Source organism: Cibotium barometz, chromosome 17 (assembly GCF_041138505.1).
Source record: "Cibotium barometz isolate CiBa-2024 chromosome 17, ASM4113850v1, whole genome shotgun sequence".
NCBI lineage: Eukaryota > Viridiplantae > Streptophyta > Polypodiopsida > Cyatheales > Cibotiaceae > Cibotium > Cibotium barometz.
Window position 1 is genome coordinate 37,634,238 of NC_141062.1, and position 6,000 is coordinate 37,640,237.

Sequence of the window (6,000 nt, forward strand, 5' to 3'; positions counted from 1 at the left end):
TAGCTGTTACTCCTTCATACCCTCAAGTATGTGTACATGGTGGTTGTAGTGTAGATGTGCTAATGCACATTGTTGTTGCTAGCGTAGATGCCAAAGGTGCTAACTATATTGCACGTGGTCCACCACTTTTCTCCCTTTCTTGCTTGTGCACCTCCACACAAAAATGGAGTGTCTATTGAAAGCTTATCAAGGCTACTTGCTAGGGCATGAACTAGAGATCACATCATATGTCACATAGATTTTTGAGGATGCACCTTTCAAAATTCTACTCTTGCGTCCACAAAGCGTTCCACACAAACATTGCTTATAGACCCTGCACTCATCCATAGAAGATGAGCTCAGGTCCAAATAGTTGCCTCTGTTATCTTGTAGTGTCTTGTAGCTCACGACTACTGAGATGATTATTGGAGTTATTAGAGTAGAACACCCCATAGTAAGAATCCACTTACATGTTCGCCCCCAAGACCGATATCCACAAAGATAACCTGCAAAGCCCAAGACCGATACTCACAAAGATAACCCACAAACAATGCCTATAGAGCTTGCAACCTCCACTCATTCACAGAAGATGAGCTCAGCTCCAAGTCGTTGCCTCTGTTATCTTGTAGCTCACAACTATCATTGTAGTTCATAGAGTGAAACACCCCTTAGTAAGAATCCACTTACATGTGTGTCTGTCCAAGGCCGATACTCACAGAGAATTATCTGATCAGGATGACCAAAGCATTGCCAAGCGCACTACAAAAATCACATACACCATACATTAGTACACACGAACATCCATGGGAACATAGAAGGGGTAGGCTAGCACTCGCCACCCAATTGTAGGCTCCAAACCATACACCATACATGAGTACACACGAACATCCATGGGAACATAGAAGGCCTATGCTAACACTTGCCACCCAACTGTAGGCTCCAAACCATGCGTAATGGTAAGCCACCACCGAGCTAGAGACCAACATAGCCATGGCAAGCATGTATCCTCAAGGCATATGTGTCCCATATCACTCACCCCAAGTCCTCACAATTGTCACTGGTATGGCTAACCAGTGGGCTAACCACATTTGGGTCCCTTGGAAGGCCCCTCTCCCAAGGTAGAGTTCCACACTCGAACCCCTATACAAATGAGCTATAATGCCAACTATATATCCCAATAATCAATTCAGACTGCTATAAGAATTGTGTTTGATCGGTCTGTAATCACTAGTCTTGTTATGTTAAAGCAGCACGGGATATAACACAGAGGATTCATGCTAACAAAATTTAGGTACCTGCCTTGGTCACACATAATTGGATCACCATTCAAGAAAAGAAAAGTGATGCTCATAAAGAGGACATAGATGTGCATGTAGTGGTCCTACTCCACACAAGTGATGCTCATAAAGAGGACATAGATGTGCATGTAGTGGTCCTACTCCACACAAGGATGCTTGTGCACAATTTTGTTGAAATCTCTAGAAAAATGTGTGCTTAGCGAGATGTTTTGAGGCCTTGGTCACTTTATACACTTATTCTTCATATTGAAGCCTGTATAAGAAAATTCATGATTGATATCACAAAGACGGTTACAATGTATCTTAAGTCACACAAAGTATCCCATAACTTTCTCCTAAATTATAGCCACCCCCTACATCAAAGGGACTCCAATAAATCAAGGAGAGTCCACTTTGACTATTATAACCTTTAACCTTAGGCTTAAGTCACACAAAGTATCCTAACTTTCTCCTAAATTATAGCCACCTCCCCACATCAAAGGGACTCCCATAAATTAAGGAGATTAATCAAAGAGATTTCACCTAAGAATCACCCCTATGACCTTTGACTATTACAACCTTTGACCTTACGCTCAAGGGCAACTCACATGTCACAAGACTTTACACAAATGCTTGATCATGCACACCTATAATTTCAACATTTGTGAGTACAAATAGTATCCACCCACATGAATCAAACAACCCAATCCATCTATCCACAAAGTCCTAGGAGAGAGAAACAAATACTTGGTTCTTGCCTACCTCACTCCTTTGACCTCCTTCCACTTCTTGTGGTTGATGTTCAACTTGCCAAGATTTCCATCATACATTGTTTTTACCAAGAAGCATGCAACAACATCATCTACAAGCACATTAATGAAGGTCTTCTATTTAGTGGTCATCTTCCATCTCCTATGAGAATAACTAATCTCTTGAGCCAAAGGTGTGTATCTCCACCACTCATCATCAGTGTCCTTTAGTGTATCCCTATCCCTTCATTGGCTCTCTGTCATGGTTTGAGACCCTCGTGCATGTATATGAAACCAAGTGGCCTTAGGGTACACCCCCACGTGTAACCAACACATGGACAAATGGGCAAATCTCTCTCACATGCTTTCTTCTCCACCATGGCCTTAGACCCACTTGGATGGCAATGTATGCCATATGGCCTCAAGGTACACCACCCCGGCATACATAACCAACACATGGACAAATGAGCATGTCTCTCTCACATGATTTCTTCTCCATTCTCATTTCATACACACACTCTTACAAATGTCACCCACACCCACATACATCCCTACACACACACACACACACACACACACACACACACACACACACACACACACACACACACACACACACACACCCACATACATCCCTACACACACACACACACACACACACACACACACACACACACCCACATACATCATCCCACACACACACACACGCACGCACGCACGCACGCACACACACACACACTTGTACACGTATATGTGAATACTTTTACATGTCACCCACACTTACGCACACTCACACCCATACCCACACCTATGCACACATACACACCCTTGTAAACACACACACATAGACTTATGCTAGAGCTTACAGAGGAATATACACTAAGAAGCTTGGTATAGCTATGGTGCAAGATATAATGTTATGTAAGAGTAATGCCTAGAGTGATATCAATGCATAGATTTTGATAGGTTTGATGGAAGGTATGAGCATAATGGTGAGTGTTTGATGATTGGCTCTTAGCCAAGCTTAATGCTTGGTTCAAATGAACATACAAATAGTGTAAGAGAATGAATTTTCAAATACTTGAGACTCATGAGACATAGACCAGTTTCAACACCATTAATGAAGACAATGAACAATGTATAAACCGCTAGCAAATTAACAAGACCATGAACTCCCAATGTTAACCCATTTTAGGATTAAGAAAGTGCTCTCCACTAAGAGAGCTAGCAATAAGTGTCATGGAAAGGCACTATATGCATTGTAATCTTTATGAGAAAATTTGGCCACGTCCATGTTACCTAGTCATTTATTTAAGTTTTGGTTGCCCAAGTGTGAATAAGGGCCAGTTGTATATAAGTCATTTCTCTCATAATGCAAAGACACAATCCCACTTAGTTCTAATTGATCTCGTGTACTCCTTACTCTTTGCATTTGTTTGTGTGTGTGTGTGTGAGAGAGAGAGAGACAGAGAGAGAGAGATAGATAAAGAGAGAGAGAGAGTTGAGAGGACTAGGTTGGTTTTCTTAGTACATGTGCCTTTCCTATGCTTTGTGAGAGAGGGCATAGAGAGTGAGAGAGGTGTGTCCTTGCAAGGCAGTGCAATAACTTTTTGGTGACAAGAGGTGAGGGTAAGAACAGTGGAACTAGTAACCACTGGTGGAGATTGAGGCTATAGAGATCTTGAGCTTGAAAGCAAGGTAAGTATCCCCATGGTAAAGGGGTAAGAAGGCCATTAAATGAAGATTTTCTATTGATCTTAGGGTTGACGGGGAAGATTCTCATGACTCTTAAAATGCCCATGAGAATGGGACTATCGAGTTTGTGAACAATCTAGAGAATGTCTCAAGCCAACAAGATCCTAAGGATGCTAGTCACAGCATGAAGAAGATAAGGAGAAGGTGGATAACAATGAGGAGGTTATACTACAAGCAGTTTTTAAACTGCAAGGGTCGAAGTTTCTTGACAAGATCACAATGAGTGTTTAGGGCTCCTCTCTCCAAGAGTCCCTTTATGTAGATGCCTTTCAAATCCAAGGGCAAGGGATCTTAGATGTGATCTTACTGAGCTTAAGGAGATATATGTGAATGAAGGGTATTTATGTGAAGGGTATTTATGTGCAAAGGTAAATTTCATTTTGTTAGTAAGTTTTCCAGATGGAACTACAAGGAAGTTGATGATGATATCATCAACTCATGGGATAGAAATTAGCAAAAGGTTAATGAGGAATGTGAAGTTGAGCTAAAGAGTCAAGAGCAATGGTCTATGCTCTCAAGAAAATGGTTCTTTATTTGGGAGGGGAAGCATCGATTTGCAGCTTGGATGGAAATCATTGCAGAGCAGTTTCAAAATAGCAAGGATAAGCAATGCAAAATCTAAGCCCAATTTATTACACCATCTCCAAATGATGAGCTTGAGTTGACGATTCAATTTGTAAGTTATATTTAAAAAAGCTATTTGTGTACCTGCTTATGAAAATTTGGGATGTATGTTATTTTTTTCATAAATGTCATGAGGCTTATGCTTACTTCATAATGTGTTATTGTTTTTATTTTGAAATCTTGTGTTATTATGTTTTTTTAGAATGAATGAGGAGGATATTGTGAAGACTACACTCTAAAAGATTACATGAGACATAGTTTCACCTTGTGTGTGTGTGATGAGTCCTCCTTCATGAAAAACTTTACAAATGTGCTAAAAGAAAGTCAATTGAGAAAGTGAGAGCACAAGGAGATAGTGGGGGTAAAAGGGTTTGGTATTATTCCCTAACTCAATCAATTCTTGGACACATGGTTCTTTCACATCTATCTTGCTACTTTGGTTAATTTAAATTGTAACGCTGGGATTTGTATAAATTTGGGGTGTTACTTTCTCCTCTCAGATATTGTGGAATATCGACTATGCATTCTTGTACTGGTTTCTCCTATGGTTATAAGGTCCCTTCAACCCACTCTTTTACATCGCTACATAGGGTAGGATTGTTACGAAGCAAGGGACAATAAGCATTTTCACCTCTGATGATAAAAATTTCGTGAGGTTGGCTACATCTCGTGGTCCATGTGCACTACCCCTTGCCAGGCTTTCGATCCCATTTTTGGATCGAGGAGTATATACCTCTTCCATGGTTTCAAACATTCTATTTATTATGAGGTTATTCTCTGACTCATTCAGGGAGCTAAGCTAATTCTCTTTTTTGTTTCAGATCCTCTTTGGGGTATACTATTTCAAGGATTATATATATTTTTAAGCTTTTGCTCACTTTTTCCTTGAGCCTCTCTAAGAAATCCCTTTGCTATTTCAAGTTTCTCAATTTCTATATTTGTGTTAAGATATTCTCCTTCACCTTTTGGGGTTGCTGGCCTTTGTAGGGCCATTTCTTTAGGAAATAGGAACACTCTCTTGATGTGACCCCGTTGAACCTCTTTCTATTATCCCTTCCTCCAAACCATCTTGTATCAAGACCATTGAGTCACCCTTTCCTACCCTTTTGGTCATCTTTTTTGAGGTAGGAATTGATGACTAGTGACCTTGTCTTTGTTTATTTGGTGAGTTTGGGCATGGGTTAGCACATTTAATGGTGCTACAATGCATCCTGGTCATACAATCATTGAAGGATTGGTGAAAGTTGACGTTTCCCTGCATGCCTTGTATGGACAGATGTTAATTAGGTGGCACACTTTACACTTTACACATGTAAACACTGGAGCTTATGATAGCTTGTTTATAGAGCTTTTATTTTGTTATTGAGTAGAAGTATTTTGTGTGGGCACTCTATGAGGTCCTTGGTAATGAAAGCATTGTATTGGGGGCCCAAGTTGTTGTGTTCATGTCTCTCTCCTTCCATTAGATAGAGCTTTGAAACATGGGCACTAGTGTTGCTCCCCCTACATAACATAGAAGATGGGCATAATATATTATGGCTCCTCATAATAGTCATGGTGGTTAAGTTTGGAATCGTGCAAAAACTTACTTTCTTCCAATAGTTGTTCAATCAAAA